At 49.8% G+C, this 16889-nt stretch overlaps 1 protein-coding gene across 5 annotated transcripts in view; it reads left to right on the forward strand.

Annotated features, from left to right (window-relative positions):
* The first annotated feature begins 13963 nt into the window (after positions 1 to 13963).
* Positions 13964 to 16889, forward strand: part of SDSL (serine dehydratase like) — a 19727-nt gene continuing 16801 nt past the window's right edge. For 2 of the 5 annotated variants that reach the window (XM_054443789.2, XM_054443788.2), the window contains exon 1: positions 13993 to 14489. The gene's annotated coding sequence lies outside the window, so the exon portion shown is untranslated. Of the gene's footprint in view, positions 14490 to 16889 lie in introns of all 5 variants that reach the window. The other 3 variants (XM_054443787.2, XM_054443791.2, XM_054443790.2) reach the window with 3 other exon arrangements.

A 16889-nucleotide genomic window follows, 5' to 3' on the forward strand; every position in this document is an offset into this window, starting at 1 on the left:
AACTGACTATTCCCCTACCTGCTCCTCTTCTCTTGAAACATGTGGATTCAGTAGTATGACCGTACCCTCTTTCTTTTCCTTCCAGCTTCCAGCCTGCTTTTCCCCTTTAAATATTGAAGACCTAAAATCATCTATGGAGAAAGGCATGGACTTGTCTTCTGGTCATGCCCTTGCCCTTAACCTTGGCAAAATAAACTTTTAAATCGATTGAGAACTGCCTCAGATACTTCCTTTTTTTTTTGAGATGGAGTCTCACCCTGTTGCCCAGCCTGGAGTGCAGTGGTGAGATCTTGGGTCGTTGCAACCTCTGCCTCCTGGGTTCAAGCAATTCTCCTGCCTCAGCCTCCTGAGTAGCTGGATTACAGGCGCCCACCACCATGCCGTGCTAATTTTTTGTATTTTTGATGGAGACAGGGTTTCACCATGTTGACCAGGCTTGTCTCGAACTCCTGACCTCAAGTGATCTGCCCACCTTGGCCTCCCAAAGTGCTGGATTACAGGCGTGACCCACTGCGCCCGGCCTGATACTTCTTGATTTATAGTTTCTTCACTTGCAAATGGGGACAATATCTATTTTCCAAGCACCGTTAGGAAAATGGAGTAAGGATTGTGTGAGATAATGCACTTAAAGTTGCTAGCATTGTGCTTGGCACGTAGTAGGTGCCCAAGAAACAATAACAGTAATAAAGCTAGAATGTCTAACAGCCACTGAGCCCTCAGCAAGTACCAAACCACAGAGGACGTGGGTACTGTTATTATCCCCATCTTACAGAAAGAGAAACTGAGGCACATGAGATTGTCATTTGCCCAGGATCACTCAGGCAATAAGAGGGAGGAGCTGGCCTCAGAACCCAGGCAGTCTGCTCCTAAACCTGCAATCCAAAACAGGCTGGGTGCGGCGGCTCACTCCTGTAATCCCAGCACTTTAAGAGGCTGAGGCAAGCGGATCACTTGAGGTCAGGAGTTCGAGACCAGCCTGGGCAACATGGTGAAACTCTGTCTCTACTAAAAGTACAAAAATTAGTGGGGTGTGGTGACGGGTACCTGTAATCTCAGGTACTCCGGAGGCCAAGGCAGGAGAATTGCTTGGACCCGGGAGGAGGAGGTTGCAGTGAGCTGAGATTGTGCCACTTCACTCTAGCCTGGGTGACAGTGAGACTGTCTCAGAAAAAAACAGTTTCTTACCCCACAAATATACCCCATAAGTATATACACCTACTGTGTACCCACCAAAATTTTTTAAAATTAAAAAAAACTAAAAACCTCCAAGCAGAGCAGTTCTGTATTGCCTTCTCCCCTCATCCTTTTATGACCTTTGGCATGAAGGGGTGGGGGGGGGGGGGTAAGACCCCAGGGGAGCAGGGTTCAAATCCTGGCTCTGTTGTTTCCTAGCTGTGTGGCAATGGACAAGCTATTCTGCCTTCTGGAGCCTTGATTTGCTTATCTGTGAAATGGGAATGATAATGGTACCTCCCTTCTAGGCTTAGGTGACTTGATAATGCATGTGTGAGAGGGGCCTCGAATTGACTGAGTGTTTGGTAAGTTGGCAGCCATCGTCGTCGTCATCATCATCATCATCACAGAACTGGAAGGTCTTGCATCTGAAAACTCTCCATGCCCCATGTCAAGCCTCTTGTTTGTCCCCAGCTGTGTGGAGATCTGTCTGTCCACAGGGCAACACACACATACACACACACACACACCATACACATGCACAGAGGTCTGGCTGGCTCTCTCCCTGGCCCCCTCAACAAAGCTCTCTTGTCAGGCTGGTCAGGACGAGAATATTGATGAGACAGAGGGCAACCAGGGTACAAACAGCCTGCTCAGCCATCGTCCTCTGTGGGACAAGCTGTCCCCTCTCCCTGGCCCCCTCTAACCTTCCATGGCGCTCCCAGGCTCCCTCCCCAGTGGGGCATCCATGGGCGAGTTTTGGGGATGAGGGGTGGCAAACCTAGGGGGAGGCGGGGATGGCGAAGTTCACATGGAGACAGAGCCTCCCTCGTGTGCACCTGAGTGTATACAGCTGGTGCTCCCATTGCTGGAGCACCTCCCGGTGCCCGATCCCATGCCTTATGTTTCCCAGGTGGGGTCTCTCATAAGCTCCAGACAACCACAGGAATGGGCATTTTGATTCCTACGGTACAGGTGAGGAATAGGCTCAGAGGTTGGGTAAAAGTGTCTTTGGGAGCACCAGGTGGCGAGTGGCAGTGCAGGAAGGTCAGCTCAGGAATCCTGAGTCCTTTGAGGACACAGGGTCAGTGGAAAGGGTTGAGCAGGGAGGGGGTGGGAGAGCTTGCCTGCCTGGTCACATTCAGAGGTCTCAGATTTAGGATTTTGATGATATCTCCACATGAGGTTACCCACGAAGTCAGGGAGTTCAGACTGAAGGAAGACAGCAATTCGCTATCTTACAACACCAAATTAATTTACACTCCAGTGTCATGATTGAATATGGGGGAGGAGATGGATTTGGAGCTGCAAGTGGTAGGGACAAGATGATGAACTCTCTAGACCCCTGCATATTGTTCCATTTGCTTCACTAAGAATGTATCAGGCTGGGCGTGGTGGCTCACACCTATAATCCCAGCACTGTGGGGGGCCAACATGGGAGGATCACTTGTGCCCAGGAGTTCCAGACCAGCCTAGGCAACATGTGAAACCCTGTCTCTACAAAAAATACAAAAATTAGCTGGGCGTGGTGGTGTGTGCCTGTAGTCCCAGCTACTTGGGAGGCTGAAGTGGGAGGATCACTTGAGCCTGGGAAATGGAGGCTGCAGTGAGCCGAGATTGCACCACTGTACTCCAGCCTGGACGACAGAGCGAGACCCTGTCTCAGTGAAAAAAAAAAAAAAAAATGTATCAAAGCTGAGTGTGGTGGTGTGCACCTGTCTACTCAGGAGGCTCAGGTGGGAGGATTGCTTGAGCTCAGGAGTTCAAGATCAACCTGGGCAACATAGCAAGACTGTCTCAAAAGAAAAAAAAAAGAATGCATCAGTGTTGTGATCTGAAAAACATCAAATTAAGAAAATGGATCATATAAGAATCAAAAAAGGGGAAAAATACAAAATATATATCACTGTCTTTGATATCCTGTCTGGGAATATGCTTTTTAAAATAACACCTCAATTGAGATGTAAATCATGTACCAATACAATTCACCCATTTAGAGTATTAATTTCAGAACTTTTTCATCACCCCAAAAAGTCTCTCCCTGTCTTTCCTTCCCCACCCCAGGACCCTGGCAACCAGTCTGTATTCTGTCTCTGCAGATCTGCCCTGTTCTTTTTTTTTTTTTTTTTTTTTTTTGGAAACGGAGTCTTACTCTGTCACCCAGGCTGGAGTGCAGTGTCGCAATCTTGGCTCACTGCAACCTCCACCTCCTGGGTTCGAGCGATTCTCCTGCCTCAGCCTCCCGAATAGCTGGGATTACAGGTGTGCACCACCATGCCCAGGTAACTTTTGTATTTTTAGTACAGATGGGGTTTCACCATGTTGGCCAGGCTGGTCTCGAACTCCTGACCTCAAGTGATCCTTCCACCTTGGCCTCCCAAATGCTGGTATTACAGGCATGAGCCACCGCACCCAGCTGCCCTGTTCTTGTGTCATTTGGTGTAACGGAATCACACAATGTGTGGGCTTTTGTGTCCAGCTGCTTTCACTGGTGGCACGTTTTCACGATTCATCCACGTCGCGGCACGTACCTGTCCTCCATTCCTTCTCGTGAATAATATTATTCCATCCTATGGATAAGCCACATGTTGATTATCTGTTCATCAATTCATGGACATTTGCTTTCGGAGTACATATTCATTTTTTCTTTTTGAGACAAGATCACACTCTATTGCCCAGGCTGGAGTGCAGTGGCACGATCACGGCTCACCACAGCCTCAGCCTCCCAGGCTCAAGTGATCCTCCTGCCTCAGCCTCTCAAGTAGCTGGGACTACAGGTGTGCACCACCACGCCCGGTTAATTTTTGTATGTTTTTGTAGAGATGGGGTTTCACCATGTTGCCCAGGCTGGCCTTGAACTCCTGGACTCAACGAATCCACCCGCCTTGGCCTCTCAAAGTGCTGGGATTACAGGCATGAACCACTGAGCCTGGCAACCTCTTAATTTTTAAATATACAACAATAACAACAAAAAACCCTACACATGCCGTACATGTGTTTCTTTGTCCCGTCACGTGGATGGGCTGACCGAGAACTTAAGAGAACTAGGGGCTTGCCCTAGGTCACTCTGGGGAGAATGGGGGCAGAACCAGGTAGAGTGGCCATGTGATAGGGGCATTCTGACCAGTCCATCAGCTGCTGGAGGGGTCTCAGGGAAAGGCTCGAACCTCAGAGGGATTAGTTCATACCTGTGATTGTAGCATCCCAGGCTTGTTCATTTCCAGACAGCAAGCAAGTCACTTTCCTGAGAGGCTGTATAACCTTGTGGTGGACAGCATGGGCTGTGCAGTCGGATAGGCCCAAGTTCAAATGCAACCTCTGCCATCAACTTGCTATGTGACCTTGGACAAGTCACTTAACCTTTCTGTGCTTTGGTTTCTTCAACTAAGAGTAGTTTCCACCTCTTAGATTTGTTATGAGGCTTAAGTAGCTTAATTGCTGTAAAGCTGTAAGGACAGTTCCCAGCACATAGTCAGCACTCAAGAGGTGATGGCCAGACCAGGCGCGGTGACTCATGCCTGTAATCCCAGCACTTTGGGAGGCCGAGGCGAGTGGATCACTTGAGCCCAGGAGTTGGAGACCAGACTTGGCAACATGGCAAGACCCTGTCTCTACAAAAAATACAAAAAAAATTAGCCGGGCTTGGTGGCAAGTGCCTGTAGCCCTGCTACTTGGGGGGCTGAGGTGGGAGGATCGCTTGAGCCCAGGAGGTCGAGGCTGCAGTGAGCCGAGATTGTGCCACTGCACTGCAGCCTGGGGAACAGAGCGAGAGGCTCTCTCTCAGAAAAAAAAAAAAAATAGAGATGGTCATTTTTATTTTCTGGTGCTTAAGAGGGCATTAGGGCATTCATGTCTGTAGCTCTGGGTGCTGGAACACAAGGGTGCTCTTCTCTCACCTAGTTTTCCTTTAAAAGGTCTTGGATGATTGGGTGCGCCTGTAATCCCAGCACTTTGGGAGGCCGAGGTGGGCGGATCACCTGAGGTTGGGAGTTTAAGAGGAGCCTGACCAACATGGTGAAACCCCATCTCTACTAAAAATACAAAAAATTAGCCGGGTGTGGTGGCTCATGCCTGTAGTCCCAGCTACTCGGGAGGCTGAGGCAGGAGAATCACTTGAACCTGGGAGGCGGAGCTTGCGGTGAGCCGAGATCGCACCACCGCACTCCAGCCTGGGCGACAGAGCGAGACCCCGTCTGAAAAAAGGAAAAAAAAAAAGAAAAAAGTCTTGGGAAGCAAGAAGGAAAGTGCAAGTCACCTTCTTCTCATTTCACAGATGGACAAACTGAGGCCCAGCTCCATCTAAAACAAGCCTGAAATCCTAGGAGGAGGATGGTGGAGTCCCGCCAGGGAGCTTTGTCAAGTGCCTCTGTCATCTCCACTTCCTGGATCAGTTACATCATGCCCTCCAGGGAAGTGTCCCGGGGGATGGCCAGATCAGCCTGTCCTTTGTGGCAGGAGGTGGGGATTCTGACGGTTGTTTTCACAGCTCGGGAGGACAGGCAGCTCTCACCTCTGTTTACCCTCCCTGGCCAGTGCGGCCAGCTCCTGAGTCTCGTGGTTAACTAAGGTCTTAGATCTCAGGCTGAAACTGCTACCCTGATGTGTGACCTTGGGGTGGTGGTCACCTAAGTTCCCTTAGCCTCAGTTTCCTGCCTGGAGAGATGGGAATGATGATACCTACTAGGTATTGTAAGGCTTAGAGATAATGGCAGCCTAGGGCCAGGCACCGAGTAAGGACTCAAAAAATAGCAGCTGCTATTTTTAAATTTAGTTTAATTAATTTATTTTTTTGAGATGGAGTCTCACTCTGTTGCCCAGGCTGGAGTGCAGTGGCGCGATCTTGGCTCAATGCAGCCTCCACCTCCCAGGTTCAAGCGATTCTCCTGCCTCAGCCTCCCAAGTAGCTGGGATTACAGGTGCATACCACCATACCTGGCTAATTTTTGTATTTTAAGTAGAGATTAAAAGATTAAGTTTCACCATGTTGGCCAGGCTGATCTCGAACTCCTGACCTCAGGTGATCCGCCCACCTCAGCCTCCCAAAGTGCTGGGATTACAGGCGTAAGCCACTGCACCCGGCCCCAAAGGTCTTGATGTCTCTTTCTCTGTCACATGCACCGCACCTGCTGCAGCAGGAAGGCCAGGTGGCCTTACCTTCAAAATACCCAGAATCTGACCACTTCTCACCAAGGTCTGCTGCTGCCACCCTGCTTCAAGCCGCAGAGTCCTGTGCCTGGACCCTTGCAGGAATTCCGCACTGGGGTCCCTGGCAGCTGATTCCCCACACAGCAGCTGGAGGGATCCTATTCAGCTGGAGTCAGGTCACATTGCTGCTCTGCTCAAGAGCCTCCTATGGCTCTCATCTTACTTGGAATAAAAGCTGAAGTCCTGATGGTGCTTCAGCCTCCAAGGCTCTGCGTGATGTGGCTCCATTCTCTTTCTGTTCTCTTCCTCCCCGACTGTCCCCTCCATTCATTCAAAGCAGCCACACTGGCCTCTCTGCTGTTCCTGCTGCACTCGGAGCACCCTCCTGCCTCAGGGCCTTTGCACCTGACCTTTCCTGCCTGTCCCCCTCTCCCCCTAGATATCAGGGTGTCTTACCCCCTTACCTCCTGTAAATATTTACTTACATGTCACCTTCACAGAGAGGACTTCCCTGGTCCCTCTATCGAAAACCACACAGCCTGTTTTTGTTTTTTTGGTAGCACTTGCCATTACCTTACCCACCATTTCCCTGGTTAGTGCCTGTTCCCCACCTCCAACCGCACCCCACTAGACTGTGAGCTCCAGGAGGGCAGGGTTTTTGCCTGTTTTGTTTCCTGCTGAATTCCCAGTGCCTAGAACAGTGCCTGGCATAAGGTAAGTGCTCAATAAACATCGGTTAATTCATTACCAAGTGAAATGAACAAACAAAATATCTGAGAAGCATAAGAAAAAGAAGAGGAAAAATGCTAAATGATCACCCGTGCTGTGCAGGCGTGGGGCTGGGGAGCATCGCAATAGCTCTGAGAGTGGGCTCTTGTAATGATCGTGACTGATGAGCCCTGGGAGACCTTGCTCAAAGTGCATATAGTGGCTGCGGGTGGTGGCTCACACCTGTAATCCCAGCACTTTGGGAGGCCGAGGCTGGCAGATCACCTGAAGTCAGGAGTTTGAGACCTGCCTGGCCAACATGGTGAAAATCCTTTTCTACTAAAAATACAAAAATTACCTGGGTGTGGTGCCATATGCCTGTAATCCCATCTACTCAAAAGGCTGAGGCAGGAGAATTGCTTGAACCTAGGAGGTAGAGGCTGCAGTGAGCCAAGGTCACACCACTGCACTCCAGCCTCGGTGACAGAGTGAGACTCCAACTCAAAAAAACAAAAACCACACACAAAAAAGTGCATTCGGGCATATGGCCCCTCTCTTCCAGAGGAAGGGCCCTCTGAGATCTTTCTGTTAGCCCCTCATGCCTGCTCTAAGCCAGTATGTGTTTCCACCGCCTGCCCAGCTTTCTTACTACCCAGTTTTCACGCATTCATCATTCTAAATGCAAAAGCACCCTAAATGTTCTGAAGACTCAGTGCTTGATAAGGCCCCTGGAATGTTTTTTGCCTTCTGCCCTTCCTTTTGCAGGACCGGTGCTTTCTGCACACCCTCCACTTTTTCCAGCCCCTGTGCAAGTAAGGCTCCACCCCAAACCCCCTACTCAAGGACAGTGGTTCTCAAAGTGGGGCAATTTTGCAACCCGGGTGTGGGCATTGGCCAATGTCTGGAGACATTTTGGGGTGTCAAGCCTGGGATAGAGGGTGCTGTTAGCATCTGGTGGGTGGAGGCCAGGGAGGCTGCTATGCACAGGACTGGAAGATGTAACGTGATCTCCTGCAGTGCACACGACTGCCGTTCACACCAAAGAATGATCTGGCCCCAAATGTCAGTAGTGCTGAGGTTGGGGAATATGGGGTGAGTCCACCTCCAGGTGGGGCACTTGTCATCAGATACCGGTTGAGTCATGAGTCCTGGGTCTGGGGGGCTGGGAGGTCAGTCAATTACCAGAATGCAAAAGTCTGGAAAACATCTCAAAAGACCAATCTAAGGTTCTATAATAGCAATGTTTCTATAGGAGTAATTGGGGAAGTCACAAATCTTGTGACCTCTGGTCATATGACTCTCTCTCTCTCTCTTTTTTTTTTTTTTGAGACAGAGTCTCACCCTGTTGCCTAGGCTAGAGTACAGTGGCGCGATCACAGATCACCACAGCCTTGAACTCCTGAGCTCAAGGGATCCTCCTGCCTCAGCCTCCTGAGTATCTGGGACTACAGCTGTGCCACCACACCCAGCTCATGTTTTTTTCTGTTAGTAGAGATGGGGTCTCAGTATGGTGCCCAGGCTGGCTTTGAACTCCTGGGCTCAAGCAGTCCTCCCACCTCAGCCTCCCAACATGCTAAAGTTATAGTCGTGAGCCACCACTCTCAGCCCTCACATGACTGTTAAACAGTAAGGGATTACAGAGATTGCATTTAGATTGTAGCAGAATTCCAGCCCCTTTCATAATCTTAATTTCATGATCTTTTATTAGTTTTACAAAAGTGATTTCAGTCCCGGAGCAAGGAGGAGGTTAGCTTTGTTTTTTTCTTTTTCGTTTTTTGTTTTTTTGGGGACAGAGTCTTACTCTGTTGCCCTGGCTGGAGTGCAGTGGCATGATCATGGCTCACTGTCGCCTTCACCTTGTGGTCTCAAGCGAGCCTCCCACCTTAGCCTCCTTAAGAGTTGGGACTACAGGTGTGCATTATGCCTGGCTAATTTTTATTTTTTGTAGAGACAGGGTCTCACTATGTTGCCCAGGCTGGTCTTGAACTCCTGGCCCAAGCAATCCTTCCATCTCAGCCTCCCAAAGTGGTGGGATTACAGGTGTGAACCACCGTGACTGACTTTGCTTCAGAGTTAAACTATAAATTAAATTAAATTCTCATGGTGGGCCAGGCATGGTGGCTCACACCTGTAATCTCAGCATTTTGGGAGGCCAAGATGGGAAGATTGCTTGAGGCCAGGAGTTCGAGACCAGCCTGGGCAACATAGGGAGACTCTGTCTCTATAAAATAAAAATAAAAATAAAATTAGTGGGCACGCACCTGTAGTCCCAGCTACTCTGGAGGCTGAGGTGGGAGGATTGCTTGAGCTCAGGAGATTGAGGCTGTAGTGAGCTGTGATCGTGCCACTGCACTCCAGCCTGGGTGACAGAGTGAGATCCTGTCTCAAAGAAAAAAGAATTCCTCCCATGATTGGCTTGGCCTACACCTGGGAATGAGGATGGCCAGCCCATGAGGCTAGAAGCAGGCTGGAGTCCGCAGCCAGTGAGGCCAGAAGCAGGCTGGAGTCTGCCGGGCTGAACTTCTCACTGTCATATTCCTTGCAAAGGCAGTTTCAGCCTCTGTGAATTCTTTCAGCTCAGACGCTGTGGCTATGAATTTCTATCTGTTGGGACAAGAGCATCCAGGTTGGATGTGGGGTCCCTGGAAGATTGGTCCCATGGCCTATTTGCTGGGCAAGCTGGAGCAAGTTACTTAACCTTTCTGTGCTTCAGCTTCTCCCTTGATCACTGATTCCTTTCCTTTTCAAGGGCAAGAGGACAGAGGGAAATTTCCTCTGTATAAAGGTCTCAAAGGTAAACATTTACAAGGGGCCAATCAAGGGGCGGTTAGGTGTTGGGGCTGCAGTAGGGAGAGGTTAGGACAGTGAGACACGTAGAGCCATGTCCCTTTACAGAGGACAGTTTGCCCCAGCTCCAGCCAGGGGGAATGTGACCTCCCAGTGTGAGACCCTCTCTGGTCTCCAGTGCTCCAGTGATTTGTCATCTTGGCCAGGGTTGATGAGTCTGAGAACTTAGCTAAGATGCTCTGTTGTATTGGGTGTCGGGAGACCTGCACCCGAATTCTGGCACAGTTATTACTCACTAGCTGGGGCTGCCTGAGCCTCAGCTGTTTTGCCATTTAGGGGAACTAAGCCTTCGGCCTTGGGAAGCGTATGACGAAGATTCCAGGGTTAAATCTGCGAATCGGGAAAGGAAAGGCCAATCTCAGGCGTCAGAGGCTTCGTCCCTCTTCTCCACGCAATTCCCTTGCCCTGGGAACAGGAAGGTCAGCTGGGGGTGAGGATGGTGTAATGAAGCTTAATGAATAACCCAGAGGACTGGCCAGTGTGGGTGTTTGGCGGCCCAAGGTGTCAGGGACAGGGGCTGGCTGACGAACATGGCTCTGGTGGGGACGGGTCAGTGACCTGGCCCACCTCTCCAGCCTCATCTGCTCTCCAATGCAGCCACGTGGCTTCCCCAGCCCATCTTTTTCCTCACCCAAGCCAGGAGCTCTGGAGCCTTGTCCCTCTGGGTCTGAGCCCTGGCTCTGCCAGTGCTGTGTGACCTTGGGAAAGCGACTTGGCCTCTCTGGCCCTATTTCCACAATGTAGGGTTTATTATAATACTTACTTTTCCAGGTAGTTGTTAGCATTCTGTAATATAATGACATCATGGTACTTCGAACACTCACGTGCCACCTTTGCAACTTTTGCCATGTTGTCCCATCACCTCTTTTATAATAGTAATACAAAACAATAGCAGCTGGGCACGGTGGCTCATGCTTATAATCCCACCACTCTGGGAGGCCAAGGTGGGCAGATCACACGAGGTCAGGAGTTTGAGAGCAGCCTGGCCAACATGGTGAAACCCTGTCTCTACTAAAAATACAAAAATTAGCCAGGGTTGGTGGTGCAAGCCTGTAATCACAGCTACTTAGGAGGCTGAGGCAGGAGAATCCCTTGAACCTGTGAGGCAGAGTTTGCAGTGAGCCAAGATCGCGCCATTGCACTCCAGCCTGGGCGACAGAGTGAGTGAGGCTCTGTCTCAAAAAACAAAACAAAATAAAGCAAAAGCAACAGCAGCGAACACAGAGCACTAACTACTGTTCTAATATTTTCCTGCATTAATGCATTTGATCCTCACATTGACTGTACTAGGGAAGTAGTGTTTTATCCCCATCTTACATTTGAGGGAACAAGGCACAGAGAGGTTAAGTGACTTACCAAAGGTCACAAGGTCACACAGTGAGAAAGTGGCAGAACAAGTATTTGTATCAGAGCCTGGCTGCAGGTCTGTGTTTTAACTACTAGGCATGCTGCTTGTTCATGCCAGAAACTACTACTACTATTATTGCTACTAATAATTTTTATATATATATATTTTTATATACAAATATATATATACACACACATATATATATATTTATATATATTTTTTAAGACGGAATTTCGCTCTTGTCGCCCAGGCTGGAGTGCAATAGCACGACCTCGGCTCACTGCAAACTCCACCTCCCCGGTTCAAGTGATTCTTCTGTCTCAGCCTCCCGAGTAGCTGAGATTACAGGTGCCCACCACCATGTCCAGCTAGCTTTTTGTATTTTTAGTAGTGATGGGGTTTCACCACATTGGCCATGCTGGTCTCGAACTCCTGACCTCAGGTGATCCACCCGCCTCGGCATCCCAAAGTGCTGGGATTACAGGCATGAGCCACCACGCCTGGCCAATTAATATGTTTTTTAAAGAGGCTCCATTTTTAAACTGTAATACCTAGCTTAGCTTCTTCCTAAGCCATCATATCCATGAAACTATGGGTCTGATATTTTACATATACATACACATACATATGTATACACATATATATATACCTATATACATACACACATCTTTCCTAATGCACACAGAAATAGATTGCCAACTATTAAAAAACCTTTGGGGGCTGGGCGCGGTGGCTGTTGCCTGTAATCCGAGCATTTTGGGAGGCTGAGGTAGGAGGATTGCTTGAGGTCAGGAGTTCAAGATAAGCCTGGGCAGTGCAGTGAGACCTCATTTGTAAAACAAACAAACAAACAAATAAACAGTGTGGGATATGCTGGACAGCACGCATGTGTTGGTGTACAGTAGACATGCACTAAATGCAGCTAATCTGCTTCTTGTCAAAGCCTGAGCTGTGCGCTGAGTCTCTACCTACTTCAAGAAGCCCTCCCTGATCTTGCCCCATCCCCAGACACCCTATGGGGACTTTCTGCCCTCTGTCATCTTAGGAGGTGTTATTGTTGCCACCAAATTGGGTGTCTTCCTCTCCCCTCCATGCTGGGGGCCACTTCAAGGCATAAACTGGATTTTATCACCTCTGTGTCCCCAGTGCCCAGTCCAGGACAAGGCACCCGACAAGGATGGGTGTGTGTCTAAATCAAGGATGGGTAGAAACTTGCCAGAGTCCACATTAAGGATCACGGCCAAGCAGCTCCATCTAACCCCAAGTGGCTGGGAGTTAATCATCAAACCTGGGGAGATCAGAAACAGCCCAAGAAGGACACACAACATCTGTGCTGCCAGGTCTTCCTGGACCCACTTTCCTTATAGGGAAACTGAGGCCCAGAGATGGGTATGAGCTTCTCAGGTTCACCCAGTGAGATGGTGCAGAGACAAGACATGAATTTGACCATGTCATTCCCCCCACCTAAAGCCTTCTGTGGCTCCCTAGTGCCCCTGGGTAAGGTCCAAACTCTGGGTTGGTAAAGGCATCCTTGTGGACTCTGATCTCTGCCCACATCTCCAGCCTCAACCCCACTTGCTTCCCCACCCCTGCCTTCTCCCTCCCAGCCCCACTGGATACTTCCCTGACCTTGGAATACATCATGTTTTTCATTTCCAGACCTTTGTACTCCCTGTGCCTGACTCCTGGCTCCACTCAGACTTCCCCTCCTCCAGGAAGCCTTCCCAGCCCCCCAGGGCCAGGCGGGGTGCCTGCTCTGGGTTCCACAGCCCTGCCCCACCCTGCCAGCTGCTAACATCTGATAGCACTAATAATTGCTCTCTAATGGCCCCGAGGGCTTTGTGAAGGCAGAGGACGTGCTATTTTGTTTGAGGCCAAAGGTCCAGGGATTGGCACGTAGTAGGTGTCCAATAAATATTTATTGAATGAATGAATGGTCAGTCATTCGAGTAGCAAGTAATTGCTTGGGTTCTCATGCTGTGTGTAAAATATCCGAGATGGAGAGGTGCTTCAGACAAAAATATACCTTTCTTATGTGACAAATAATAATTATAATAATTGTTTCCTTGGCCAGGTGCAGTGGCTCACCCCTGTAATCCCAGCACTTTGGGAGGCAGAGGCAAGCAGATCACCTGAGGTCAGGAGTTCGAGACTGGCCTGGCCAACATGGTCAAACCCCGTCCCTACTAAAAATACAAAAATGAGCCGGACATGGTGGCAGGTGCCTGTAATCCTGGCTACTCGGGAGGCTGAGGTGGGAGAATCTCTTGAATCCTGGAGGTGGAGGTTGCAGTGAGCCGAGATCACACCATTGCACTCCAGCCTGGGCAACAAGAATGAAACTCTGTCTCAAAAAAAAAAAAAAAAAAAGTTTCCTTGTCCTTGTTTTCCTATCTCAGACCTAAGCTGACCTCAACAGTGGTTCAGGGGAAGTGGATGGCATCCGGGACAATCACTAGACTTAAAATGAGAAGATATGGAGACGCCTGCATCCCGGAAGAGATGGCCCAGGGCCAGGGGTAAAGGCTGTCTCTGCCCCTTGCTGTCTGGAAAGCTTTGGCCAAATAAGTTCCCTTTTCTGAGTTTCAGTTTGCTTATCTGTCAAATGAGACAGGGTGGTGCATGAGTCATATGCAGTGCCCGGGAAAGCAGTGAGGGTTGCTCTCATCCCCTCTCCTCCTCCATCTTCACCCGGAGGCTTAGGGTCTGGAGCTTTCTCTTTAACAAAGGAGGAGGGGCCAAGGTTGCCGGAAGCTGCCTGAAGCTGGACAGAGCTGGTTCCTGGAAAGAGCCGGTTCCCAGGCTGGCTGGAGGGCAGGAGCTGGGGCCACGCTGTTCTGGGATAGTTGGGCAGGGAGGTAAGGGGTCTGGGGCCAGCTGGGGCCCCTGGGGCTCAGTGTGTGTGTGACTGAGAGGCTGATGAGAGGCTGCAGGAGTTTGGGAGGCTTTGGGCAAAGTCCAAGCTGAGCAGGTGGGAGTGAGAGGGGTTGAGTGTGGTCTAGGCCCTCCTGGGAATGTCGATTGAATTCAGGGTGCCCTGCAGAAGAAAGTGTTGTGCTGGGGACCCTGAGGGGCGAGAGTGGGTTCTGCCTGCCAGAGGGGCAGGGCTGAGCATTCTGCCAGCCAAGGGGCCGGCCCGAGGTGTCCCAGCCCTGGCACCAGGGATTTGGCTGTGGAGTGCCACCAAGGTGGCCTCTGGGGAAAGGCTTCGGGGACAAGTGAGGTGGACAGCATTGGTGGTCCTTACCTCAACTCATAGACGTGACAGGTAAGGCCCAATGACAAAAGTGACTTGGCCAAGGTTGGCATGACTGGGACCTGAGCCTAAGCCCCCTGCTTTCCCCTGGGTTATTCCACAGCAGGGAGACCCAGGTCCCCCATTTCAGCTCTGGTGGCTGCCGTACTGGACAAGAGCTGTGTGTCCCTGGACCAAGAGAGCTCAGTCCCAGACCTCAGGTGCCTGATAGGGTCTGGGGTTGATAAGGCTGTTGGCAACTTGGGGCTTTTTCATTTAGCTGATGCCTGCTGTCCTCTTGTGAGTCAGTATAACCAAGAGGGCTGGGGAAGCCTGGAAACTGAGCCAGGAGCATTTGGTTCCAAAGGACAATTGGCAATAAATATTAAATGCCTGCAGCTTTCATAATAGTAACGATAACACTAGTATATTAGAGAAAGTATAGCATCGCGGTTAATAGCACAGATGCCAAAGACACTGCCTGGTGTGAATTCTGGCTATGCTGTTTCTAACTGTGTGACCTTGGATAAGTTACTTAATCTCTCTGGACCTCAGGTTCACTGTTTATAAAATGGAGTCAATGGTGAGTTAATGACTCGTCTGTTGTGAGCCAGCAGGTGGCTCACACCTGTTATCCTAGTGCTTTGGGAGGCAGAGACAAGAGATTTACCTGAGGCTAGGAGTTCAAGACCAGCCTGGACAACTCAGCAAAACTGCATCTCTATAAAAATTAAAATATCAGCCGGATGCAGTGGTGCATGTCTACAGTTCCAGCTACTCGGGAAGCTGAGGTGGGAGGATTGCTTGAGCCCGGGACTTCAAGGTTACAGTGAGCCATGATCGCGCCACTGCACTCCAGCCCAGGCAACAGAGTGAGACCTTGTCTCTAAAACAAACACCAAAAAACAAGAAAGAGGAAGAGTTATGGAGTAGGGGGAGTTCATCCTGACAATCCCAGGATCCCCAGGGGAAAAATCTGGGGATTTCACCATAAAGGAAGAGAGACCCAATTCCAAGTGGACAGACACCCAGCGTGGGTGCCCTTACCATGCAGGCTCATTGAATCCTCACAATAGTCCTGCCGTGTACATGCTTTTCTTGCAGTTTGTTGTGTGGTTGGTTGGTTCTCATTTTTCGGGTCTTATTTTTTATTTTTTATTATTTTTTTTGAGACAGAGTTTCCCTCTTACTCTCTAGGCTGGAGTGCAATGGCACGATCTTGGCTCACCACAACCTCGCCCCTCAGGTTCAAGCAATTCTCCTGCCTCAGCCTCCCGAGTAGCTGGGATTGCAGGCATGCGCCACTATGCCCGGCTAATTCTGTATTTTTAGTAGAGACGGGGTTTCTCCATGTTGGCCAGGCTGGTCTTGAACTCTTGACCTCAGGTGATCCACCTGCCTCGGCCTCCCAAAGTGCTGGGATTACAGGCATGAGCCACCACGCCCTGTCTCAGTTCTTAGTTTTAATGGTCACTTCCTCTAAGAGGTCTTTCCTGACCTCCATACCCAAAGTAGTTCCCCTTGTTCTCCTCTTTAGGACTCCCTGTATGTGTGTTTCCCTCTTAGCAGTTTTCAACATTTCTGATTGTTTTGTTTGTCTACGCAGTTATTTGTTAAGCACCCATCTCCTCATCAGACTATAATTCAGCTCCAAGGTTGATGTCTATCTTGTCCACAGTGGTATCCCTTGTTGCTAGGTCAGGGCCTGCATCTTGTAGGTGCCCTGTAAACCTGCTAAAGTAAGGATGAGCAGGTTACCATGCTCAAAGCATGACACAAGGTATCAGTGAGATAACGTCTCCAGAGGACTCAGCCGATGACTGGCACATAATAGGGACTCAACAAATGACAGATGTTATTCTCTCTCTCTCTCTCTCTTTTTTTTTTTTAAAGACAGTCTCACTCTGTTGCCCAGGCTAGAGAACAGTGGTGAGATCTTGGCTCACTGCAATCTCCACCTCCCAGGTTCAAGCAATTCTCCCACCTCAGCCTCCCAAGTAGCTGGGACTACAGGTGTGCACCACCACACCCGGATAATTTTTGTATTTTTAGTAGAGATGGGGTTTCACCATGTTGGCCAGGCTGGTCTCGAACTCCTGACCTCAAGGGATCCACCCGCCTCAGCCTCCCAAAGTGCTGGGATTATAGGCATGCACCTGGCCAATGTTATTCTTATTAATTTACACCACAACCTGTGAGTTGGGGACTGTTTTTATCCCCATTTTAGAGAAGGGGAAGCAGGCACAGAGAAGTTGTGACACTTGCTTGGGTCACACAGCCAGGAAGTCAGAGCTGGTTTCTAACTTTTGCTTCCAGTCGACCCCAAAGCCTGTGCTCTTGGGGTCCAGGGTTGAGCTGAGGCCCGGGTTGGGGTATGCGGCATTTGGGGATCAGTGATGACCCATGGGCTTCTTTCCCCTGATGCCCCAAGCT

Source organism: Pongo pygmaeus, chromosome 10, assembly GCF_028885625.2.
Source record: "Pongo pygmaeus isolate AG05252 chromosome 10, NHGRI_mPonPyg2-v2.0_pri, whole genome shotgun sequence".
In the NCBI taxonomy this organism is placed as follows: Eukaryota; Metazoa; Chordata; class Mammalia; order Primates; family Hominidae; genus Pongo; species Pongo pygmaeus.